Genomic DNA, 27,104 nt, shown 5'->3' with positions numbered 1-27,104 from the left:
CTCTGCACCTCATGCGGCCGCAGCTGGGAAAAGTAGCCTATGAGTCTCAAATATACTAGGTGGTTCCAACATGTGGTCTCAAAAATATGAACCCTTTGTGCCATTTATCTTGTCCCCCCTCCCATTCTATACTTTCACTATTCCAAACTTCTCCCTGTGTCCCCCTACCCAACTCCTCCCTCCTTATACCTTACTCTCAGTGGATGACCTTGCCTGGCAGAGAACTCAAATGCTAGCAGAGAGAAACTCCTTCAACTTCCTGACTGATGACCTCCTGCTTTCCTACCAAAACTTTCCTTCCCTCTACTCTCAGAGCAAAGCATATTCCTTCTTCTATTATTCCTGGTGAATCCTTCAATCTAACCTTGTACTCCCCGCCCCCATCTCTATAATTTCCTTTCTGAACTTCTAGACTCTTTTTCACAAGATCCTACCTAACGACCTTTAAAGATATTCAAATCTTGACCATCAGGAAGGAAGAAATGGAGGGAGAGAGAAGAGAGAGGGGGGAAAGGGAGACAGGGAGGGAAAAAACTCCTCTAGTTATTGTGCTGTCTCCCGTCCTCAGACAGGCTTCTCAGGATGGTTGTCCTCATGTCTCCAGTTTTTCATTTTTCACGATGAACACATTGTAATTTGCCTTTTGTCTCTACCATTTCACTGAAGATGCTTTTGCTAAGGTTATCAGTGACCTCCCAATTGCCAAATCCAATGATTACTTTCCATTCTGTATCAAATTTGATGATTATGGGACATTTGGAACTGTCTCCTTGAAAAAAATGCATCCTAATTTCCAAGACACCATAAACTCCAGGTTCTCTTCCACCTCCTGACAGATTCTCATCAGAATCCTTCACTGACTTTCTCCATCAACCTGCTCCCTAAGCTTCTGTCCTGACTCTTGTTTTCTTCTCACTCTATATCTTCTTCCAATGATATCCAGGCCTTAGCAGAAACTTTAACAGCTTCTTTCTCCTGTACCAGAGATCACTGCAACATATACAAGTTGCTGCAGCAGTTGCCTGATGCCCAGGGAATTTCTTTAGGAAACACATTTCACCCATGAACTTAGAACCTTTTTTTCTTTTTAGTTTCTATCCCATTCCCTGGAACAAGGATCCTTGCTCTCTGCTAGGTTTCTTTGCATGCATGACTTATTTAGATGATCAGCCTGGCTTTTGAGTCTACTGTAACAAGAACAATATTATTAATGCATGAGTCCTTCCAACCGTTCTCCTCTTCCTGGCCTCTAAAAAGATCCTGACTTTGTAGGTTTCATTTCTTCTCCTCCCTCACCCTCCAAAGAAGCCTCTTCCTGCCTTATCAGTCTCATTTTTGGGGATTTTAGTGATGTAGGATAAGGAGAAAGTGGGAGGGATAAAGGAATAGGAGATGTGGGGGCTAGGAGTGGGGGAAGGCTTTTCAGGACATGTAGGAGGGTTAAAGGAGCAGTTTGTGATTAAAGGGAAGCAAATGAGAAAGAGACAGGGGTTTTAAGAAGTATTGCTGTGGTCTTTGTATTCCTTCAAAATATTTTTTTAAATGTAAGCAAATAAAATAACTTCTATAATTTTGCAATACTTTTTGATTTATGGCAGGTTTTCCTTTATGGCAGGTCTACTGTAAGGATGGACCACAGGGTTTCCCAAGCATACCTCTTCCCCACAAAGACTCTGAACAAAAGTATGGATTTCCCCTTGGACATCACCCCCACAACCCAGACTTCCTCATTTGCCTTGAGGCCAGTCTATGTGGAGGAAAGATCCAAGTGCTCATCTGGTCTTACATATGAGGCTCTGGGTTCTGAACCTGAATCTCCAGGTCGGCTCTCTCCTGAGCTCCAGACCGGTACATTGGACTGCTTACAAGATATTTCATTTAGATGTTTCATAGAACCCTCACACAGTCAACTTGTCCCCAAATTGCCTCTTTATCTCTGTCATCCCTTCTTCTTAATACCCCTTCTCTGTGTCCCTCAGTAAAGGACATCAACCTCAACTGAGTCTCTTCCTAAAAAAGCCTGGGTGTCATCCTTCTCTTTGCTAAGCCTTTTTATTCAGATGGTCACCAATCCTCTCCTACTGCTTAAATAAGTTGAGCCACACGATGTTTCCTGAACTCTTGAAGTTTCTAAATTTTTCACATCATGCCACTGGCCACTCTGTTGTTTTTGCACCAAAAGTCTTTCCATTCCCTATCTCTGCTCATCTGTTAAACATTAGCTGATACTTAAACTCCATCTCTTCTTTGGAGACTTCCTTGATTGTCCTAAGAGGACCCAACCACTTTCACCTTTGTACTACCTTGAATGTACCAGTATTAAGGCAGTTGTCACAATATATTGTAATGATTTTATTATTCAACTATCTTTGCTCCTAGACAATGAAATCCATGAGGGAAACATATCCTGTTGTTGAATATCTAGCACCCAGCATGGTATCTGGTTTCTAGTAATTGCTCAAAAATCAAACATTTATCAGTTACTTGAGTGAATGAACAATAAATTTGTAAAGTAGTTAGGAATCCAAATTAAAAATAAGAAAGGTATATTTCATGAAATTAAGTAATTTGTCCAATTTTATACAGCTACTAAGTAAGAGAGCAGAGTTTGAACCTGGTCTAAGACCATGCCTTTTTTTTTCTTTTTTTTTTACAACAACTGCATTACCTCCTAGCTGGTCAGAACCCTTCTTATATTACACTTCAGAAGTTTATATATTTACTTTCTTCACTGATAGTGATAATGTTGTCTCTCTTTATGGTGACATTTTTGGGGCATTTTCTTGGAAGTGTCTCAGGGAGGCAAGAAGCATATCAACCATTCTGTTTTCATTGCATATTTTTATGCTCATCTTTGAAGCTTTCCAGAAAACTCAAGATTTTAATGCCTTTCCTTCTACATTTATTTTACAAACTCTAGGTGATAATATTGTTGGAAAGTAGATCAGAGTTGGAATCCCCTAGCTCTACCCATTGTCATTTATGGAAGGCCAGTCATCAATGCCAAGGGCACCCTGAAGCAAAGGTAGGTGGAAGAGTTTATTTTGAAAAACATTAAGGGACATAGTAGAGCTAGATGTTTGGGAGGGGAGGGTTTTGTGTTCAATAAACCCTCACTATTACTCAGCAAGGATCTCTTTGTAGATTTCTCAGAAACCAAGTAGAGCAACCACCAATGCCCAATGAATATTTTTCTTGGATTCATTTCTGAATCTGTGTCCTACCCATCTTCTTTAATTGCTGCCTATGGCAATGTGGCATGTGATGTCTGGACATACTATCTCCGGAAAGAAAATGGAAACAGTTGGCAGTCCATACTCTTCTTTAAGAAAAAAAAAGTTGGTTTTCCCCAGTTGGAGGGTGGAGAGTATGTGAATCAAATCAATGATTGTTTGGGAGTTTTGTTGTTGTTGTCGTCGTCATTGTTTGCTCATTTAAAATATCTCTTTTATTTCATCTTACAAGAATGTTGGGTAATAAATAGTCATTTTCTAAAAATTGTACCACTTTATTAAGTAGTTTGGGGCATCTGAATTCTCTATAAGCAGAGCACAAGGAGAAATGTGACAATAACCATGGATAGGAGTTGCTACTGAATTTTAAAATATGTATGGCCCCTTTCCTCCAAGGAACTTAAGGCTCCTCATTAAACTTTTGTTGCCAAATAGGTATTAACCTTTTTAACACCAAAGGAGATAGGTGAAAGTGTACACTTTTTCAACACTATTTTATTGAACAATTTAGCAGTCAGCAGCTCACTTGCAGATGGAGTATGTAGAGGAATGTAATTCAGATTCTTATTAATTTGTTCCACCAACATTTACTAAGCACTTTCAAAGCATCAGGACTGTACTATGTATACATAGTATATACCATGTACTAGGGACACAGAGATTAAACAAACATATATGGTCTGTACTATCAAGGCGCTTACAGAAGAATGAATAGTCATGATAGTTACATACTGACTGCCTGATGAGAGCCACCATGGCTACAAACACTGAGACCTTGGGAACACATTGAGGGACACCTTGTTGTACAATGGGGATGAAGGGAGACTGCCCAGAAATGTACCAGGACTAGGTCTTGAGAAATAAGAGACAGGCCAAGAAGCACATTAAAGGCAGAGGAAGCAGCTCTTTAATAAGCAAAGGAGAGAAGACAGGGCTCCTTCGGGAAATTGTAAACATTTCGGAATGGCTGATATAGAAATTTGGAAGCTGGGAGCAGTAGTTCTGTGAAAGGCATGGTAAGGAGTAGGGAGCAGAGATCAGGTAAGACAAAGGTATGAGCAAGGGAAGCACAGAGAGGGGTTCCATGAAACAACTTTCACAGCTCCCTGTCCAGCTATAGTTGAGCCAAATGTTTCTGATTCCAGGAAAGTGTTTTTCTGGATAGGCCTACCTCTCAGAAACATCCTGAAAGAGTCATGCCCCAGAGTTCACAGAGCCTGTTCTCCTGAGCTCAGGAACTCTAGGAGGCAGGGAAAGGAGCCCTTCTCACTCTCCACCACAGGAAGCACTTACCCAGAAACTTCTTGTTCCCAAATGGGAACAGGCTTCCTAAGAAACCAGACATTTCAGGTCTTTGTTCTCAGAGTCAGTCAGGCCCAGCCACCACCATCAATTCAACAGCAGTGTTGCCCCAACCTGAGTAACAGCCTGCATTGCTCGGCTGTGTGATTGCATACCCAACCAGGCCAAGACCTCTCAGCCAGCCTGTTGCTTCTGGTAACTGCTTAGTAAATCCTCACATACATATTGATTCTCCCAGCCTGTTGCTTCTGGTAATTGCTTAGTAAATCCTCACATACATATTGACTCTTCTGAACTATTGTTTAATGGTAATTGATTGATGCTCAATACATATTTACAAATAATAATTACAGTTCTGGCTCTGTCGTGAGGGAAAGACACAGGGAAAGGAAATGGAGCAGAGAGAAAAAGTGAGGCTATAGAAAGAATGTGGAAGAAATAATCATTAATATTAATTTATTGAGAGCTTACTAAATCACCAGTCTCCAGTTTAGCACATGTGTATATTATCTCATTTAATATTTACAATTACCTCTGATATACATTCTTATTATCTCTGCTTAACAGGTGGGGAGGCTCAGAGAAGTTGAGTAACTTTCCTAATGCCGGGAAAGTGTTTTTCTGATTCCAGACCAGCCTTCTTATTTGTTAAATCTAGCTTCTGGAAGAGAAGGAGAGGCCTCAAGGCTTCCGTATAGACATTTTACTAACAGTTTGTACTTTTACTAACAGTTTGTACTTGAAAAAGAGCGGCAGGAGATTCTGCTTTATGTTTCAATAACTAAAGAATAAAGTTTTAATCTTGCTTGGGAGGCTTAAAAAAAATCTATGAACCTGACAACTGTTCAACCACCCACACGATATTCTCTGGACATTACCCTTCCTGCCCTCCCGCACCTCAATTATCCTGATTTTTGTTTATAATCCTTTTATATCCATTTTGATCATTAACTTCCTAGGAATGACAAGTGTATGTATGCTTTTCTGGGTGCTCTGACTTAGCAGGGAAGCCAGCGGTTAGGTTCTGGTGTCTAATATATGATATCATAACAAATACCCACATTTGATTTATCCTTTCCCATACCATGGGCTTGGGACTTACCATTAGATGTGACAAAAAAATTTTTTTCAATAGAATTACCCACGAATGACTAGTGGGTGGCTTTAAAAGCATTAGTTCGTAAATGCACTCTGGCTATCAGATTGTCAAAAGCCCCACAGAAAATCCATTTAAAGATTAAACATGAGTGTTTTTTAAAGAGGTCTGCTTTTCCTATTCCTAACATGGATCTGTACTATTTGTACTTTTATCACTTATTATATGTAATTTAGGAGACAGATGTTCTGTCTTATTTAGCCAGAAGATAAAATATTGTTGAGTAAGCAGTAACATATTTTAGAATAGGTTAATGAGGCTCAAAAGGGTAAATAAAAATGAGGAAAATGTACCTCAAGTCACAATACTTATAAATATAAGCATAGTCTGTAGTTAAATGCAGTAGAATTAAATACAATAGGCTATTTTCTTTCATGATTTCTTAGATGTTCCAACAATAATGATTATTCAGTTGAACTACAGTACTGATTAAGAATGTAGTTTTGGGCGCCTGGGTGGCTCAGTCGTTAAGCGTCTGCCTTCGGCTCAGGTCATGATCCTGGAGTCCCAGGATCGAGTCCCGCATCGGGCTCCCTGCTCGGCAGGGAGTCTGCTTCTCCCTCTGACCCTCCCTGCTCTCATGCTCTCTCTCTCTCTCACTCATTCTCTCTCTCAAATAAATAAATGAAATCTTAAAAAAAAAAAAAAGAATATAGTTTTAACCATCAGATTGAGAAGTGCATATTTAAGTTCCTACCTTGAATTACCCATTCAATAAAATAGCTAGTGAGCACCTGCCTTAAAGCAGGCACCATTCCAGGGAGTGAGGATACAGTAGTGGAGAAAACAAAGGTGTTCACTCATGAAGCTTATAAATTCTAGTGGGAGGAGACAGAAATGGACACATAAACATATGATGTGTCAGGTGGGAGAAAATGAAGCAAAGCAAAAGATCTAGAAAGTGGTAGGGTGTTATTATTTTAGCTGGGGAGTCAGGGAAAGGCCTCCCTCTGTGGTGACATTTGAGCAGGGATATGGAGGAAGTGAACATATGAGCCATTCAAGAAACAGAAAAAAACATTCCAGGACACATGAGCCATGCAGTAATTAAGGGAAGAACATTTCTGGCAGAGGAAATATCAAATACAAAGGCCCTAAAGCAGGATGCTACTTGGTGTGTTTGGGGCGCAGTGAGGAGGCCCGGGTGAAAGACTTACTAGGATTTAAATCTCAATTAACTATAAGCATATGAATTTTTTCATTTTAAAAAAATTTTCTAATAAACTGCTGATAAAGCAGAGCATCTTTTTGTTTCAACCTTATTAAAAATCTTAAGTTTCCTATTTGGGGTCAATAATACATTACCAACTTATTTTAACTTTTGTTCTTTCTTTTGTGTCTATAGTATGCCAAGCATATGTAGGCACTATTAGGTGCTGGGCAAACAGCGGTGAACATCACAGATATGTTCCAGCTTTGACCAAGTGTGGAGTTGAAGAACTTGCATTCCTTGATGTCTTAATTTTCATGATACAATATGGAAAGGCTTAAGAGCCAGGATTGGGAATTCAGCTAGGAAGAGGAATGGGAGAGTGCTGAGAAGTCAATGATAGAGAGGATCAAGGAAGGTCTGTGGGCAGACGAGTTCCAGACTCTGAGAGGAGAAAGAGGAAGAATCAGATGAGGAAACCTAGTGGCCCAGAAATTCAAGTGACCCACCAGGCAAAAGGTTTGGGTATCAAGAGACAGGAGTCCTAGCCAGGTACCTCAGCTACCAGAGATCTACATAAAAGGCAGAAGGCACCCCAACAAGAAAGGAGCTGAAACAGCCTGTTTGCTAATAGGACTCAAGGTCTGGCATGAGGAGTTTTCAAGCATTTTTGTCAGGTCCAAAGGACAAGATCTTAATTTTCCTGTTGAGTTTAGACCACAAGTTGAGAAAGTGAAAGCAGAGGTTTGATTATATTTTTCATCACAGTTTGAGTTGGTGCATGTTTGCTAAGTTGAATTGCCTAGTTGCTGGCTCATTCCCTGCAGTGGACCCATCTGCTAGTTTCTAAGCATTGGTGTCCTCTGTACCTTCAAGGGTCTCTTGGCCCACCACTGTCAGTAGTCTCTGCCCTCTTTCCCAGCTGTCTCTCCTCTCCCATGCCCCTGACTAACAAGGACTCCCACTGTAGAAAGTGCCAGAGCACAAAATAATGGCATTTTCAAGAAATCTCTGAGATCAATTGGCTTTTTTGAATGTCTGTTCTTTCTAGGAAAAAAAAAAAGCCAGAAAACTTAGCCTCTAATTTTAATTCATTTATATGGATAATCAAGACTTTTTGTTGTTATTGTTTGTTCTTTGGGATTCTTTTTTTTAGGGGGGGTAACTTTTGCCCCATTTACATTTTTAAAACAGGCACACATACTATCTTCCCCATACATGTATACATACATCTTATATCTTTTACATAAATAGTGTAAATCCACATACGATTATATCTTATACACATTCATAACCATCCTTATCTATGAAAGGAAAACAGGGTTCAAAATATAAACTGAAGTAGAATGTGAATGCTGGGCTCTGGGCTTTATATAACATGAAGCAAAAGAAGTCTTATGGTTGGCATTCATAAAAATTAGTTTAGGTGTCTGAGTCCTACTGGATGTTTCTTGGTCGACTTGGCAACCCAGTGTACAGATAAACTCTGAGAAGATGAAAACTCTGGAAGGAAGTTGAGATACACTGACTTAACAAAACTACACTATTATAAGGATGATTGCATTCACCTTGTTCTATCTCCTTCAAAAAGATGTTTTAAGAATATTCTAATTTGGGGGGCTCAGAAGTTTTTCTTATTAATAATTTTTTTTTCTAACTAGAAAGGTAATCCTACTTCATGTAGAAAATTTGATGAACACATCTATTTCCTCTACCTCTTTTTTTTAAGATTTTATTTATTTATGAGAGAGGGAGGGAGGGAGCATGAACGGGGGAGGGACAGAGGGAGAGAGAGAAACAGACTCACTACTGAGCAGGGAGCCCAACGTGGGGCTGGATCCCAGGACCCTGGGATCATGACCTGAGCTGAAGGCAGACTCTTAACCAACTGAGCCACCATGGCGCCCCTCCTCTACCTCTTAACTGAATCCTCTCAACCTCAAGCCCAATGACTGCATGCAGGGAGATCACCTTTAGCTCCACTTAAGCTTCAGACAGCATCAGCTCTGCTGCAACAGGCACAGGCAGACCAAAATAGGGGCCTGGCCGAGACAGCATTCTGAGGTGTCTGTGCTGGGCGTGTCAATTCTGGCACAATATCTTGACTGTGTTAGTTAGTTCCCTTCTACCCTGATTAGTTATCTATCTGTAACAATTTAATGCAGAGGTTCTTTAACTTAGGGATCTGACAAAGGGTCTTGTTGGAATGGCAGCATCTTTTAGAAAGAGAACTACACCTAATGTTTACTGAACGAGTAGCTTAGATATAAAAATACAGGTGATTTTGAATACTCTAGTTCTTTCTCACTCAGAAATTGTTGATAACAATTAGTCAGTGTGGTTGTGGGAATTGTCTCAGCTATTATACCGCCTGGATTCTCCTCTCCCAGGTTTTGGGATACACATCTGAATATTTCATCCTACTGCCATGAAATGTCCACTTCTTGTTTTGAGGGCCATTATTACTAATCTCAAAAAGTTTTCAGGCTTCACTTGTACTGAGTACAGACTATATAGAAAATTATTTGCCTTTCTCTGAAACACTCTGTAAACCCTCCTCTAGGAAACACCATAGTACTTCCTGCACCAAATATGTCCCAGAGCAGCACCAGAAATGCCATTATTCTTAATGTCCAATATCTTGTGGGCTGTGTGTTATCTGCCTGTTACATGTTTCCATTGCACAGTCTGCTGTCTCTGCCTCAAGCTCAACATCTAAACCCTCAAACTCAACATCTAAACTTGAACTAATCTTCTTCCTAAGACCAGCTCCCTTCTTAATTTCCTACTTCTATTACATGTTTTCCTAGTTATCCAAGCGTAAAGCTGCAGTGTCATCTTTGATGCTCCCTCTTCTTGGTCCTCTATGAGTCAGCAAGTCCTGACCATTCATACTTTATGATCTCTTCCATGGTCATACTTTTTATTCCATACTACTGCCACCATTCCCACTCATGTCCACTTCATGGAGGGACCACTGCAATGGTCTCCTAGACTCCTCCTTCAATACATTCAATGCTCTGGCCAGATTATTGGTGCTCAAACACTGTTAAGCATATCACTCTTCTACTCAAATTTCCAGTGGGTCCCTGTTGCTAAAAGGATAAATGCCAAACTCCTTCATTTGGCAGGTAGGGTCCTGGTGCCAAGCTATCTTCTCTAATCTCATCTCTTAATTCTCACCTATACTCAGCCCCAGTGAGATGTCATCTACTTGCCCTTCCTCCAACATACCTTACACATTCCACCTGCAAGCCATGTCTCTTACCTGGTTGGCTAATCCAGTTGTCATTCCTAACTTCCTTTTTTCTCTTGTCATCTTCTACTATAGAAGCTGGAAACATTAAATATCCTCTTTCCCAACCTCCCTTACAATGTGGGTCATTCGTGTGTCACAGTTGAACACTTTGAGTGTCATCACAACTGTTGTACTACTGTTCTGTTTTACTCTAGAAAAATTGTAGCAATTAGCGTAGAAATGTAGATTCAATAAAATGTCACCATAGGGGTTTAGAGCCAAAAGAGGAGTAGTGTTACTATTTCTAGTTTACTCAGCTAAATTAAAGATTTTCATCTAAGAAACATAGTACCTATTCTTGAGACATTGTTAAAATTTTCCTGGTTTGATTGTTTGAAAATGTTTGCATTTTTTTCTTTCCTTCCTATCTCTCTCCCTCCCTCCCTCCCTCCCTTCCTTCCTTTCTCCTTCTTTAGTTTGATGGAGAAAAGAGGAGGAAGATGGGATTGTTTCTTTGATGTCCTATAAGTAACAAAAAAGTTTAAGTCCTCTCCTTTACCTCCTTTGATAATTTTGTTAAATGGAAACTTTAATAACTAGAGGCTACATTTTATTTAATTGGTTACTGTGGCCTGGCACAGATGTGCTATTAACTAGTAGCCATAAAACTGAAGACTTATTTACTTGAATTTCAGCAGAACTCTTCACAGAGATATTAAGTTGTTTTGTTTTTCAGATTCTGCTTAGGGGATTACCAAGTCAAATTGTCAAATCCACAAACTGTTGAGCTTTAGTTCACAACGTAGTAGCTGTAGAAACCGAAAGGGTCATTTGGAAAGGCTTCATACAGTTAAAGACACCTGTGGTTAGCACCAAAAAAGAAAGAAGGAAAGCCCATTGACCTTCAATCCACTCAATGAACAGTTTTACTTCTCTTTCTTAACAGTCAAGTATAAACCAATTTTGGAGTGAAATGTCTGAATACAAGAGTTACAATATAGCAATGGCTGCAAAGATCAGATCAAGCTCTCCATTTGGTTAAGCAAATGGTGTTTGATGCCTTTGCACATTTGACCAATTTGGCTTAACGATCAATAGTTTTCTAAAAGTTCTTGTAAAAATATTCCCTAAAGGATTTCAACCCTGGCATTTATGAGGCACAGCAGCTTCTAAAAGGAAATATATTTGCTTTACAATACTCATCACGTGTTTAACCATGGTAGAGTTAGGAGCTCAGTGTTTTAGGCAGTGCACGCTTTTTGAAAGCCAACTTCTTTTTTTTTTTTTTTTAAGATTTTATTTATTTATTTGAGAGAGAGCACATGAGAGGGGGGAGAGTCAGAGGGAGAAGCAGACTCCCCGCTAAGCAGGGAGCCCGATGCGGGACTCGATCCCGGGACTACAGGATCATGACCTGAGCCGAAGGCAGTCGCTCAACCAACTGAGCCACCCAGGCGCCCCGAAAGCCAACTTCTATCTCCCACTCCCAGGTATGGAATGAATAAGCCCTGAGAAGAAAAGGCACAGCATAGGGAATGTAGTCAATGGTATTGTCATAGTGTTGTATGGTGACAGATGGCAGTTACTCTTGTGGTGAGCGTAGAATAATGTATAGAGAAGTTGAATCACTAAATTGTACACCTGAAACTAATGTAACGTTGTGTGTCAACTGTACTCAAGTAAAAAAAAAATTAAGTTCAAATCCCCATTCCTTCCCATTTCTCCTGCGATTCTTTCAACAATTCAAAAATACACAGGCCCTGTGCCAGGCACAAGTGTATGGGAGTTGGGGGGGATGACCCATTTTTAGGGTTTCACCATCTGGTGAGGAAGGCTGACATAGATAAAGAAGGGTATTATGCTAAGCAAAATAAGCCAATCAGAGAAAGACAATTATCATATGATCTCACTAATATGTGGAATTTGAGAAACAAGGCAGAGGATCATAAGGGAAGAGAGGAAAAAATGAAACACGATGAAACCAGAGAGGGAGACAAACCATAACAGACTCTTAATCTCAGGAAATAAACTGAGAGTTGCTGGAAGGGAGGTGGTTAGGGGGATGGGGTGGCTGGGTGATGGACATTGGGGAGGGTATGTGTTGTGGTGAGCTCTGTGTATTGTGTAAGACTGATGAATCACAGACCTGTACCTCTGAAATATAGAATACATTATATGTTAATAATAAAAATAAAATAGTAATTAAAAAAAGATGTCTAATGGAGAGCTGGCCTTGACAAATATTTAAAATAGTCTCTGATGGTAACAGAAGAATAAGGAACAGAAAGCTTCCTTCCTGCGGGAGGGAGCAGGGATGTTCTGATGACAACAGCGAGATTTGAGTAGGCTCTTGAATGATGAGCAAGATCACGAAAGATGGAGATACATGAAAAGCAGTCAGCCAGACATGGCTGTGTGGGTCATTCCTGGAGAACAGCAAATATATTGTCACATTGGACCACAATTTGCATGAGAGTGATGATGATCCAATGAGAAAGCCAAGCTCGGGTCAGACACCAGGCTGAAAATTTCATCCTTTTTGTCCTCCTGAAAGGTAGTAAGGTGTGTGCCGTAGCAACAAGAAAGATAATAATTTGAGCAAAGGTCACGGCTTCTGGTTAAAGCCCGACCCTGCCTTTTCTCCGCACGTCTCAGCCTGAGCCCCTGTTACAGTATATAGCACAGAATGCTCCTCCACCTGCTCGATTTCCCCATTGAGAAAGCGGCTCACTGCCACTTCCATGTTCTTCCTACAGTGGATACCTAGTCTCTTTTTCTGCCCCCCTTTTTTTTTTCTGGGATTGCCAACTTTTCTTTGGGGGGTTCTTCCTCCCACCTCTCCAAGCACATGGATCTAGTGGGGTCAGTCCCAGCACCCCAAAGTGCTGGGTATAGCTGGTTTGTTAGAACTCAGCAGATGTAAGACAAGCCAATCCTGAGATTTTTCACACTGGACATAGGCAAAGGGACTTAGGCTCTCTTTGGTGTTAAAGGTATGAAGGTAGAAGCTGCTGATGAACGAAACTGATTTAAGAGTAGAAAGCAGAAACAGAGGGGGGAAAAGTAGAGCTGAGAACCCAAAGTGACAATGTGTGAGTCCTGAGGTTCAAATGCATGCCTGCACTTTCCACTGAGACTTCCAATAAATCTTTTTTGTCTCAGTTAGATTAGAATGAAGTTCTGTCACTTGCAATCAGAAGGATCCTGACTAAAAGATGTCTGCGTTTGGCAGTCCCTTTATCCATGGCCTCTCCCTGCTCTGTGACCCCAAAGGCTGAATGTGTGGTTTGCATCCACGGGCTCCTTTACCCTCCTGCTTCCAATGGGAGTCACTAGCAGGAGATTTGAGGCTCACGTTTGCCTGCAAGTCTCTCCTGAATGCACAACTTCCATTAGGAGCCATGTTCACACAGCAATCTCCCAGTTTTGGTAATTGTCCTCTTCCCCTGTAGCTTCCCACTGAAATGTAGAAATGGTTCCCTGTCCTGACTAGCATAAAGTAAGCCATATCCTTTGTTTTTCTCTCTCTAAATCTTTTGCAAATAGTCCTTCTACTAAAATCACCTCAATTACTCAGCTAGGGAGAGTCCTTTCTCTCAGGATTCTGACTGCTACAAGTTTCCAGGTGATTGGTGAAGGTTGTGAATCTTTCCTAGACCAGGACTCTTGGGAACTAAATCATAAACTAACTGCTAAACATCCTGGATTATTCAGCTTTGAAACAAGGATTCTCAACCTTCCATTTTAGCCCAACAGGCCAGCCTCAGTCCAGGGTCAGCAAATTCAAGACCATTCCTCATTCCCATACTCTTCCATGAGTTCCCTAATGAGAGAACATTAATCAGAGCTCTGTCCACAGGGCCTGGCACAGCATCAGAGCCCTTTCCAACACAGCCCAGCTTTTAGCAGTCAGCATCAGCCCGCTGTGTGCCTCTCCAGCATTAACCCCAAAACAGAACCAAGCTGCAGTCCTGCACTTTGTCCTGATATCTGCCATGCCCCAGACACATCCTCACAGCCTAGGAACAGCCAAGAATCCCAAGGCCGCACCTGGGCCCCACTTCCAACTGAGAATCCTTAGGCCAGAGCTAAGATGGATATCATTTCCCTGCAAGGGCCCAATCTTGATTTCCTACAAGCAATTTCTGGAGGCAGACACCTGGCTCCAGGCCTTAATCACAGCATGAGTGCCCCGTCACCCTGGTCATTTATCCCATCTTAAAAATCTTATCAAGACACAATTACATGGCTGAGACACTAGGACTTTCAGTGAAGATTCCTAATGTCTAGCCAGTCACAAAATTTCATAGTCAACAACCCCAAACTTCAATATAGTTTTGAAAAAATTAGATTTTTTTCTTTATCTCCATTTTCTTGCTGCAGAAGAGGTATTTCATACTTGGTAGTGAATGACACTCTCCCAAACACTGGCCTACCTCTAAGATTTGTTCATCTTCTGGGGCATTTGTAACAAAGTACCATAGATTCAGTGGCTTAAAACAATAGAAATTTATTATCTCACAGTTCTGGAGGCTAGAAGTTGAAATTAAGGTATTGGCAGGTCCATGCTCCCCCCAACAGCCTCTGAGGATCTTTCCTTGCCTCTTCCTAGCTTCCAATGGTCCTAGGCATTCCGTGTTGTGGCAGCGCAATGCCAATCTCTGCCCCTATCTTTATGCAGCATCTTCCTTTGTGTCCCTATCTCTTCACATGACATTCTTTTTTTATAAGGACACCAATTGTATTGAATTAGGAGCCCACCCTATTCCACTCTGTTTGTGACCAGTTACATCAATAAGGATTATTTTCAAATAAAGTCACATTGTGCAGTACTGGAAGTTAGAACTACAACTGGATCTTTTTTGGGGGAACACAGTACAACTCTTGACAATAGTTGTATCTGAGATTAGTCACAACTCCCCAGAATATTAGCCAAAAGCCTAAAACTTTCTCTCTGATTCAAGAAGGCAACATTGGAATGCAAGCCAGGTTTATGTTAGTGTAGAGTTAATCTTGAATCTGTTCTGATTTTTGGAAGAAAATACGGTAAGTATTAACTCACAACTGACAGACACAATGTTTTGTAACTTTAGAAAAATGTACTACCCAGAGACTTAGTGGTTGTTTTTTTTAAGATTTTATTATTTATTTATTTGAGATAGAGCAAGCCTACATGCATGCATGAGGGGGGGCAGGGCAAAGGGAAAGGAAGAAGGGGAAGCAGACTCCCCACTGAGCAGGAAGCCCCAAGCAGTGCTCATCCCAGGACCCTGAGATCAGGACCTGAGCTGAAGGCAGATCCTCAACCAACTGAGCCACCCAGGCAATCCCTCAGAGACTTGTTTTTAAGGACTATCTTCTCCCACTACCAGAAGTTGACTTTTATTACTTTATTATTAATAGCAATACTTATTATTTATTATTTTTTTATTTAAAAATACTCCTTCGTACAAAAGTAAACTCAATATGTCATCCTCTTTACTTCAAAGGTGATTTGCAAAGTCATTCTGAAATACTTGCCCCAAACATTGAATTACATTGGAAGGAATTCTTTTATGTCTCTAATAAACAGAATAAGAAAAGCTATCATATTTTACTTTCCCTAGGATGGAACTTTTCAGTGATTCATTACTGGGTTTTATGGAGGGTAACAACCAAGACAGAAAGAGAGCAAGTGCATGCTTTTTAGAGGACAAAATGATGAAATTCCTCTATTAATCCACTCATTATTTATTAGGAACTTTTTATCATAGGAAATCACATTTTGAGGGATGGTAACATTTTCTTCCAAATCTTCAGAAAAGCAGGAACTTCAAAAAAGCCTAGATCTGCTTTTTGTTTTTATGAGTCATTCTTTAAGGTGGACAAATCTTAGACCTGTCTTGAAGAACGATTTTCCCCATAAGAATGGGTAGCAACCTGACCGGCATATACACATACAACCTGATGTGAGGCCTGCCTTCCACATTGTAGATAGTGGCCAGCTCATTTCTCCTGAAGTACAAAAAGAAAGAAAATACCTCCTTCAATCATTATAGCAAAGTTCTTTGTGATGTGTTTTAATCCATACCTGGAAGGTGTAATTAAACTAGAAGATATTAAGTGTATCCAATAGCTTTCAATTTGTTCCAACCTGATTCTCCCTTCGATCTTTCTCAATGGGTAAATTCTTACCAGTAGAACATTGTACTGCTCTGCACTTTCCTTTGATATGATCTCTAGTGGCCATGAGGGTAACCACTGCTGGCCTGTTTGACTTGTCTCAGGGGCTAGGTGGAGGAAATTGGACACAATAATTAATTCAGATTCAATGCCCAGGGGTGCGTCAGGAAACCTGAACTTGAAGCTCAGGTTGCAAAAACGCAATTCAAAGAGAACATGATATTCCTTCTCCCCTGGCGTTTTGCTGATAGAATTGTAAAGCTAAATGGAAGATTACCCCCCTACTGTATTACATTCATTTTAAACATCCTCCACTCTAAGAACAGCAAAGCTACAAGTAAAATGATATGACCAATGTACTTCCTTGATTTAAAATACGACCAGCATAAATCCAATTTGAACTTTTTAAATGATCTTTGAAAAACAAAAAATGAATCCTTCTACCGACCATTCCTACATTAAAAACACACTATATGGTGGGACTGCTGATTTTTTTTTCTTCCAAGAGCAACTCTATAATGGAAAAACACTGTGACCTTAACCTTATGAAAAGTTGAAAAACACAGACGCACTTTATGTTGAGCATAAACAAAAATAACTAACTACCAGGTTTATTTCCTGGCCAATAAGCATTTGATGTGTTTATGAAGCCTTGTGAAGTATTACAACAGCTATGACTATATGGAAAGTCTCCTTGGGCAGGTTAGTACATGAACTCAGTCTTGCTAGGGTTGTCGTCAGCTCCTTATAGGATTCTGGCTTTTTACAGTGGTCTAGGATCAAGTTATGCTTTCCCGAGTGCAGTCACCAGCATCTGTATGATTCACAGACTTACAGAGATGCTTATTGAATAGTTGTATAGGAAAAATTTCTCATTTGACTACAAGCACCAGAACATAGAACATAGTCTCTCCTCTCCTCTCCCCTCTTCTCCTCTCCTCTCCTGTCCTCCCCTCCCCTCCTTCCTTCTTTTTAAATTTTTTTTTAAACTTTTACTTTTTTAAAGTAATCTCTACACCCAACGTGGGCCTCTAACTTATAACCCCGAGATCAAGAGTTGCATGCTCTACCAACTGAGCCAACCAGGTCCCCTCTCCTCCTTCCTTTTTTTGTTTTGTTTTAATTATAAAGGCAATATATGTTCTTTTTCAATTCAGAAAAGCAGAGAAAAGATTTTTTAAAGAATCTTTTATCACCTCATCACTGCTTACCTCCACTGTTAATATCCTGGTATATAATCTTACCATTTATTTGTATGCATTGGTTCCTATGTGACAACGTTGAGTAATTATACACAGTATAAAATTTTGTGTTCTACTTTTTAAAAAAAAAAACATAGTCTGACCCGGTGCCTGGGTGGTTCAGTTGGTTAAGTGTCTGACTCCTGATTTCAGCTCAGGTCATGATCTTGGGGTCCTGAGATTAAGCCCCACATGGGGCTTGGGCTGGTGTGGAGTCTGCTTAAGATTCTTTCTCCCGGGGCGCCTGGGTGGCTCAGTCGTTAAGCGTCTGCCTTCGGCTCAGGTCATGATCCCAGGCTCCTGGGATCGAGCCCCGCATCCGGCTCCCTGCTCCGCGGGAAGCCTGCTTCTCCCTCTCCCACTCCCCCTGCTTGTGCTCCCTCTCTCGCTGTGTCTCTCTCTGTCAAATAAATAAATAAAATCTTTAAAAAATAAAATAAAATAAATAAAATAAAAAAAAGATTCTTTCTCCCTCTCCTTCTGCCCCTCCCTGCCCTGATCTCTCTCTCTCTCTCTCTCTCTCTCTCTGTAAAAAGAAAAGAAAAAAGGAAAAAACAAAATGTTGTCTCATCACTTTTGTTCATTTTGAGTTATTTTAATGACTGAATACTATGGTATAAAGTGGTGATGCCATAGCTTACTTCACCATTAGCTATTTAGTTTTCTCCCCAGTCCAACACAGATACTTTCTTCTGCTATTAAAACAACTCTGTAATGATCATTGCTGTGCAAAAAGAATAGTGAATTCCAAAAATGTAATGGGCCAAAAAGTATATTTATAGCTCCCGGGTTAGCATGCCAAATTACTTTTCAAAAGGGTTCTATTCGTTTATACAGACACTAGTTATGTGCAGAGTACCCAGTTAGTTTTACCACACCCTTCATTGCCATTGGAGTTTATGATATTTTTAATGACTTCTCTAATTTAATAGATGTTTATGATAGTTCCCAGTTAGGATTTTCATTTCTTTGACTACTAGCGAAGTTAATTTTTTCCATAATTTGACTACTCACAAAGTTATTTTTCCCCATAACTTGGTTCACTATTTGTATATCTTCTCATACAAACTGACTCTTTGCATTCTTTCCCACATATCTATCAGTGTCTTTGTTGTTTTTCCTATGGATTTGTGAGAGCTCTTACTATTTAATACTTTGGTCTCCTATTTGCTGTAAATATTTGTTTTGTTTTAAACTCACGTACACAGAACTTTAAAGTTTCAGTGTAACGAAATCTGTGTATTTTTCCCTCATTGACTTCTATTTCTTCTAAACTTAGGAAACTCTTCTCCACATACAAAATGGACAAATTTGATTCCATTTTCTTCTAGATGTTCTGTTTAAAGTGTTTGACTCTTTAATTTATCTTGAATTAGTGTTCATATAGATGTATAGGTCTAAACTGTTTTCTCATTGCTAGCCAGTGATCTTGCTCATTTGAATATTTATAACATTATACAGTATAGATGTAATTCTGAGGTTCAATCTATTATGTTTTACTCAGCTATCTATTTAAGACTTATAGCTGAAATGATTGTAACTTTATAATATGCAGGCATAACACTTATGTCTCCACAGGTAACAATTTTTTCATTAGAATGCTTTCTGGATTTTACTACATAAATTTCACTGAAATACCTATTTTTCAGTACAATATTTTTCACCACCACTTATAGATAAATTGTATATTTTTCTCAAAACTCATATTTTTAACAAAAGCACAGATAGATTTTCTTGAGTTAATAAGGAATTATAAAATAAATAATAAGTCTTGAGTCAAATAAAATTAGTAGAATATCATAATCATATTCATATCATAATGTGTAGACCATTTTAAAGCACACTAAGTGACAGCAAAGGGGATTATATCTGGTTGTTACATACAAAGCAAAAGTTTGTTAATAACTATATTAATTGTTTGGTGATCAGAAAGTGATGTTTTAACCATGTTACATACTAACATGATATTTCTTATATAGAGATAGGCATTTTAGGCATTTTATTGTGTTTGGTTCCCTGCTAGGGAAATTAGTTGGGTGATTTTGGGGGGAGGTTGTTTGTTTTAAAATTTTATTTTTAAGTAATCTCTATACCCAATGTGGGGCTTGAACTTAAAATGCCAAGATCAAGAGTTGCATGTTTTACTGACTGAGCCAGCCAGGCACTCCTGTTGGGTATTTTAAGTTGATATGCCAACCATATGATTTTTCTCATTTAAAATAATGGAAAATAGGCTCCTATTCAGCACTTTTTGGGCAATAAGTCTGAATATCAAGAACAAATTATTGACTTAAGTGGGAGGTACCTGTTCTTTATATTTATGGGACCAGAACTGCCCTACCATTAATATTCTTTTCTTTAATATTTCTTTTCAAGCTTTTTAAAAACTGAACCACTAAGAATAAGTTTCCTACGTGATGCTCCCAAATCTCCAAATACATCAATACATAATTCTTATAAACAAGGACATTTCCTACATAACCACAATACAACCATCAAAATTGGTGAATTAACACTGATGCCCTACTACCATCTAATCCATAGACTACCCAAATTTTGTCCGTTGTCCCAAAAATGTTCTTTATCCATTCCAGAACTGTGTTGTATGTTGTTGTCCTGTCTCCTTAGTCTTCTTCAATGGAATAGTTTCTCAATGTTTCCTTGTCTTGCATGACCTTGACAATTTTGAAGAATGTCCCTCAATTTGGGTTTGCCTGATGTTTTTTATAATTGGATTTGGGTTTTGATTTGGGGCAGAAATGTCACAGTGTTGCTGTGTTCTCATATTGTGCCACATAGAAATACTAAAAGTTAGTTTATTGGTTTTATCCTCAAATTTGTAAAGAAACAAGAGTTAAAAAAAATTACCTAAAACTGGACAGAACAACCAATACTTCTCTTTGTTCTTGTTTAACAGTAAACCAAATAGAAGGGTGTTGTACCAGTTAGCTATTGCTATTTAACTAACCCACTTCAAAACTTACAACTTAAAACAACAACCTTTTTTTAGTTCATGATTCTTTGAGTTGGCAATTGAGGGTGGGTCCACCAAGGAGGGTTCTTCTGGGCTGGGCTGGGCTCAGCTGATCTCAGCTGAGCTTACTCATAAGTTTATGGTCAGCCTGGGACTCAGCAGCAAGGTCATCTGGGATGACTCATTTCTTCAAGCTCTTGCATTTAGAAAAGAAAGAGCAGAATCCCAGGGTCAGAACTTAGATATCACTTCTGTCACATCTATTGGCCAGAAATTATAAGGTCAGATAGATTCAAATTTTGTGTAAGTAACAATTTTTATGAATGGGAAGGGCAAATGCTTTTGATTAAATAGTGAATTCAAAGTAGAAGTGGTAAAAAAAAATGAAGTAGAAGTTGTTCTGGTTACCTATGGCTATGTAGTAAATTTAGTTTATTTTGCTCATGATTTTTACACATCATGAGTTCAGGAAGGGTTTGTTTCTGATCCATGAGGCATCAGTTGGGGTGGCAAGGACTGGATGATCTACTTCTAAGATGATTATTCCATTGGGATTTGGCACATTGGTTGTTTAGCTTTCTCTCCTGACACATGATGTCTCATCCTCCAGGGTCTCTTCACTTGACTGGGCTTCTCACTGCATGCTGGTATTAGGATAGGCATACTTTTCTAGTGGTGACTAGCTTCCAAGATTGAGAGTTCCAAGAAACAAGAAGAGAAAGTTGCCCATCTCCTAAACCTGGATCCAGAAACTGGTGTAGTTTCACTTTGGCCACACTCACGTGATTAAAACCGTCACAGATTTTAACCAGGTTCAAGGGGAGGAATGCAGACTCCCCATTTATCCATGGGAAGAGTATCAAGGAATTAGTGGTTGTCTTTAATTTGCCATAGTCTGCCCTAGGGTCCCAAACTATTTATATTCTTCCCACATGCAAAATGTGCTAACCCCCTTCCCCAATCCCCAAAAGTCTCATCCCATTATGTCATTAGACTTAGGCTTAAGGTTGCAGATCTCAGAGCCGGGTGCAGATAAACCTCCTTGGATTTGGTTCTTCAGGTATATGTCCTCTTAACCTGAAGTTCTGTGACTAAAGACTTAAGTTACCTGCCCCCTCACACACACACACACACACACACACACACACACACACATTTACGTGCACACGCACACACATATGCACACACACACACTCATACACCAATGTATAATGCTGGGGCAAGCAAGTGTAGACATGCACCTTCAAAATGGGAGAAAACAGGAGGCACAGTCACTGTTTCATAACAACGCTGACATTCAGAGAGGTACTGTTGACAGTTCCTTCATTAAACCCTGGTCCTGCACCCTGGTACACAGCTCTGTGGCTCTTGGTTCTGCCCTGTAAGTCATTTCTCATTTTCCATAAGAAGTAGTCTGTGTTTTCCACTGAGTAAGTTTCTCAGCATGAATCCTTCCTCTATTAGTTTAAGGATCAAGAGGCATCTTTTTAATTTTATATTTTCTCTGACCCTTTCATCTCAAGGTGCTATAATTCTTTTAAAAACATCATGGGATTCCTGTGTATAAAACTATAATCCATTCTGTTAGATAAAAATCATTCCCATAAATCTTTTTGAGATAGGCTCTTCTCTACCTTTGGCCCTATGCAACATTACTTAAGGATGGGACAATATCCTTAAAATTATTAGAAACTCTGTTGTTTAACAGAGGGACTATAAAGGCACACTCTTAAAGTCTAGCTGATAGAGTCTATGAGGCATCAATTTAAACTTTTCTGAGATCTTATTAAAGAGATTTATACTTGCAGTTCGACTTTATATTTGCCCTGTCTTTGCTTTACCACCCTGGTTTTGATCTATTCCTGAGGCTATTTTGTGCTTTAAAAATGTTTTCTTAGCTGGAAAACCGATGAGAAATAGTTCTTTTTTTGAAGCCAGCAAGTCTTGGCTCCTATATATTTCTTATGAATTCTGAAAAAAAAAAAAAAAAAAAAGATAACTTCATTAGCTTATTTCCCCCTATGCATATTTTATTGTATGCAGATACAGAAACCAGTTGTCACTTTTAACAACCTACTTATCAAGATCCCCTGGCTCATTGGGTCTATTTTATGTTTCCAAAATACTTCAGGTGATAGTTTTGCTAAACATTCTGCAACTGTACATTATGAGTTGTCCTTCTGCCAAGCCTCAATAATAACCTCCTGTCCTTCCAGTCTCCATTAACACCTTTTAGTCTCTGCCCACCATTCAGTCTCAAAATCCATGCCACATATTATAGGTTTTTGTAATGGCAACACACCTTTACTAGGTACCTATATATTGGTTCCTGTTATCTATTGCTTCTTAACAAACCACCTCAAAATTTAGTATCCCAAACAACTATTTCATTTGCTCAAATTTTGAAGGTTGAGAATTCAGGCACATTCAGGATGACCTCAGCTGGGCAACTTGTGTCTGATCCATTTGTTGATCAGCTGGGGTCATTGGAGCTGGCTGTCCACTTCAAAGATGGCTTGTATGTCTCACTCATAGGTCTAACATCTCAGTGTTCCTTTGTCTCTCTTGCTCCACATGGTATTTCATCCTCCAGGGCCTTTTTATATGGCTTTGGCTTCTCACAACATGGTGTTCTTAGGGTAGCATACTTCTTCATGGAGGCTGGCTTCCACAAATGAGTGTTCCAAGTGACAAGACATAGAAGCTCTCAGTCTCCTAAGCTCTGGGTCCCCAAACTAGCAGAGTATCATTTCCACTATATTTTATGCATCACAACAGTCAGGGAGCCAACTTAATTTTAATTGGAAGAGACAGAGAGTCCACCTCTCAATTGGAGAAGTGTCAAAGATTTTGTACACCAAAAAGATTTTATACACCATAAAGGTAAATCTATTGTTCTTCATACTTTAACAGACCAAAAGATTTGAAATCAGAAGGCCCGCTAATATGATTGATGCCCAAGTCTAGTCTCCTTCACTGATGTGTTTATTATCTTGGTTTCATTTTCCTTCTCTGATTCTCAGTCTCCTCATCTGTAAATACAATAGGACATAAATATTCCATAATTTAGTATTCATGGCTACCTTTATATTAGGATCATCCTGAAGGTTCATGACATGAAATAATTTGTCATTTGGTCAAAACATCCATTTAAATCATGTTTATTGTGAGGCTGCTGATCCTGGTCAACTTTTAAACATCTACATACAACTCATTAGAGCTTTGGTTTCTCTCTGATGTCACTTAAGCAGTAATTTTTGTGGTTTATTTTAAAACTTTATTCCTTAGGGGAACAAGACAAGGATATCCACTTTCACCATTACTGTTTAACATAGTACTGGAAGTCTTAGCCTCAGCAATCAGACAACAAAAACAAATAAATGGCATCCAAACTGGCAAGGAAGAAGTCGAACTTTCACTATTTGCAGATGATATGATACTCTATGGAGAAAACCTGAAAGACTCCACCAAAAACTTGCTAGAACTGATACAGGAATTCAGCAAAGTCACAGGATATACAATGTACAGAAGTATCTGTACAGGATATCAATGTACAGAAATCTGTGTAATGAAGCAGCAAAAAAAGAAATCAAGGAATCAATCCCATTTGCAACTGCACCAAAAACAATAAGATCCCTAGGAATAAACCTAATTAAAAAGGTAAAAGATCTGTATTCTGAAAACTATAGAACACTTATGAAAGAAATTAAAGAGGACACAAAGAAATGGAAAAGCATTCCATGCTCATGGATTTGAAGAACAAGCATAGTTAAAATGTCTATATTACTTAAAGCAATCTACACATTTAATGCACTCCCTATCAAAATACCACCAGCATTTTTCACAGAGCTAGAACAAACAATCCTAAAACTTATATGGAACCACAAAAGATCCCAAATAGCCAAAGCAATCCTGAAAAAGAAAAAACTGGAGGCATCACAATTCTGGATTTCAAGCTATATTACAAAGCTGTGATCATCAAGACAGTATGATACTGGCACAAAAACAGACACATAGATCAATGGAACAGAATAGAGAAGCCAGAAATGGACCCAAAACTATATGGTCAACTACTCTTCAACAAAGCAGGAAAGAATATCCAATGGAAAAAACACAGTCTCTTCAACAAATGGTGTTGGGAAAACTGGACAACAACATGCAGAAGAATGAAACTGGAGCACTCTCTTACACCATACAAAAAAGAAATTCAAAATGGATGAAAGACCTAAATGTCAGACAGGAATGCATCAAAATCCTAGGGGAGAACACAGGCAGCAACCTCTGTGACCTCGGCCACAGCACCTTCTTACTAGACATGTCACCACTGGCAAGGGAAACAAAAGCAAAAATGAACTACTGGGACTTCATCAAGATAAAAACCTTCTGCACAGCGAAGGAAACAATCAACAAAACTAAAAGGCAGCCTAAGGAATGGGAGAAGATATTTGGAAATGACATATCTGATAAAAGATTAGTATCCAAAATTCATGAAGAACTTATCAAACTCAACACCCAAAAAATAAATACCCCAGTTAAGAAATGGGCAGAAGACATGAATAGACACTTTTCCAAAGAAAACAACCAGATGGCTAACAGACACATGAAAAGATGCTCAACATCATTCATCGTCAGGAAAATACACATCAAAATCACGATGAGATACCACCTTACACCTGTCAGAATGGCTAAAATTAACAACACAAGGAACAATAGGTGTTGATGAAGATGTGGAGAAAGGAGAACCTTCTTGCACTATTGGTGGGAATGCAAACTGATGCAGCCGCTCTGGAGAACAGTTTGAAGGTTCCTCAAAAAGTTAAGAATAGAACTACCCTATGATCCAGCAATTTCACTACTAGGTATTTACCCAAAGGATACAAAAATACAGATTCGATGCACCCCGATGTTTATAGCAGCATTATCAACAATAGCCAAACTATTGAGCGAGCCCAAATGTCCAACAACTGATGAATGGATAAAGAAGTGGTATATATATACACACACACACACAATGGGATATTACTCAACCATCAAAAATAGTGAAATCTTGACATTTACAATGACGTGGATGGAGCTGGAGTGTATTATGCTAAATGAAATAAGTCAGTCAGAGAAAGACAAATACCATATGATCTCATTTATATGTGGAACTTAAGAAAGAAAACATATGAACATATGGGAAGGGAGAAAAGAAAGAAAAGGAGAGAGGGAAACAAGCCATAAGAGATTCTTAATGATAGAGAGCAAACTGAGGGTTGATGCGGGATGGGCTACATGAGTGATTGGTATTAAGGAGGGCACTTACTTTGAAGAGCACTGGGTGTTGTATGTAAGTGATGAATCACTGAATTCTACTCCAGAAACCAATATTGCACAGTATGTTAACTAACTAAAATTTAAATTAAAAATCAAACAACTTTGTTCCTTAGGGGGAAATTTTCTTTTTTAAGTTATACTGGTGATGGAAGAGAAACCCAAGACAAAAGATGTGGCTCTTAAAAGTTTTCGATAAATAAAATAGAAGGATGTTTCATTTAATAGAGTCTCTAGTGCTGACAGGAATGAATATGCCATCAAATTCAATATTTCATCTGCTAATTTAAAACACATAATGAAGTGTCTACTTCTGTACTATATTTTCAACTTTGGAATTCCTAAAGATTTCCACATTTTTTTGTTGTGAATGACAAGGGTCAACTAAAATGATATATCTAAAATTTAAAATGAGATAATGTATGAACACTATTATTTCACTAGAATGCAGGTTCTTGAGGACATGAACCATAGTATTTTTGTCTATGTGTCACTAGTACATAGCATACTGCCTGGCATATATTAGTGTAAAATTTTCTTATTGAAAATGACAGAAATCCAGTTCAAATAACCATAAGGAAAAGTGGAAATTTCTTGCCTCTCTGTATCCAAGACAGTGTGATGAAACTGTGGGGAGAGCAGTTGGATCAAAGGAATAGCTGGAAGTACTCCTCTGATCTACCAGGAATACATCTTTCATTTCTTTTCTCTTTGAAAGATGACTACACTCATCTTTCGAGTCTTGCATCTTACGACTTCCGATATGTCTTTTACCAAGCCCAACAATCTTGGAATTTTATTTGTCAATCTTAGGTCAGGTGACCATCTCTGGAGCAATTAAATATGAGTTGAAGTTGAGGAGTTTGATAATTGGTCCCTCCGGGTTCATGCTTCCACTCACAAACCAATCCACCACGCCCAGGGGGTCATGTAAAAGCGTAGTAGGGTTCCAAGATAGTCACAAGGAAGAGACAGTGTAAGTTATAAGATGAGAAGCTTTGGAAGTGGTTTCCTGAGCAGACAGTCCTACAAATTTCTGATAATCTCAGTATTTGGCAAAAAGCTGCTTAACAAGTATCTGTTACTTCATATCACAGTCCATAAGTATACTCTAAATGTCATAGTTGTGTCAAGGGCCATTAATACCTTAGCCATGGTTGTACCATCAGACAAGACATTATCACAACTGCCCCATAACTAGCTCCCTCCACCACAGGAACTACTACTGCTTAGGCTTCTAATCTCCATCTCACAGCTCTGCCTCTAAGGCTAGGAAGTCCACAAGCTACTTTGGGATTCCTCTCTGATACCATCAGAATGTGGTGACCCATTAGG

At 39.1% G+C, this 27,104-nt stretch overlaps 1 long non-coding RNA gene across 1 annotated transcript in view; it reads left to right on the top strand.

Moving 5' to 3' along the window:
• The window catches only part of LOC118014881, a 170,072-nt gene that overhangs the window by 126,790 nt on the left and 16,178 nt on the right, over positions 1-27,104 (top strand). Inside the window, exon 4 of the long non-coding RNA XR_004680406.1 lies at positions 2,921-3,025. This is a non-coding gene — a long non-coding RNA (uncharacterized LOC118014881). The remainder of the gene's footprint in view (positions 1-2,920; positions 3,026-27,104) is intronic.

The sequence above is a fragment of the Mirounga leonina genome, unplaced genomic scaffold (genome assembly GCF_011800145.1).
Source record: "Mirounga leonina isolate KUSES-001 unplaced genomic scaffold, KU_Mleo_1.0 Mir_165, whole genome shotgun sequence".
In the NCBI taxonomy this organism is placed as follows: Eukaryota; Metazoa; Chordata; class Mammalia; order Carnivora; family Phocidae; genus Mirounga; species Mirounga leonina.
Note: the sequence above shows the minus strand (reverse complement) of the source record. Positions and strands in the feature narration are given on the sequence as shown.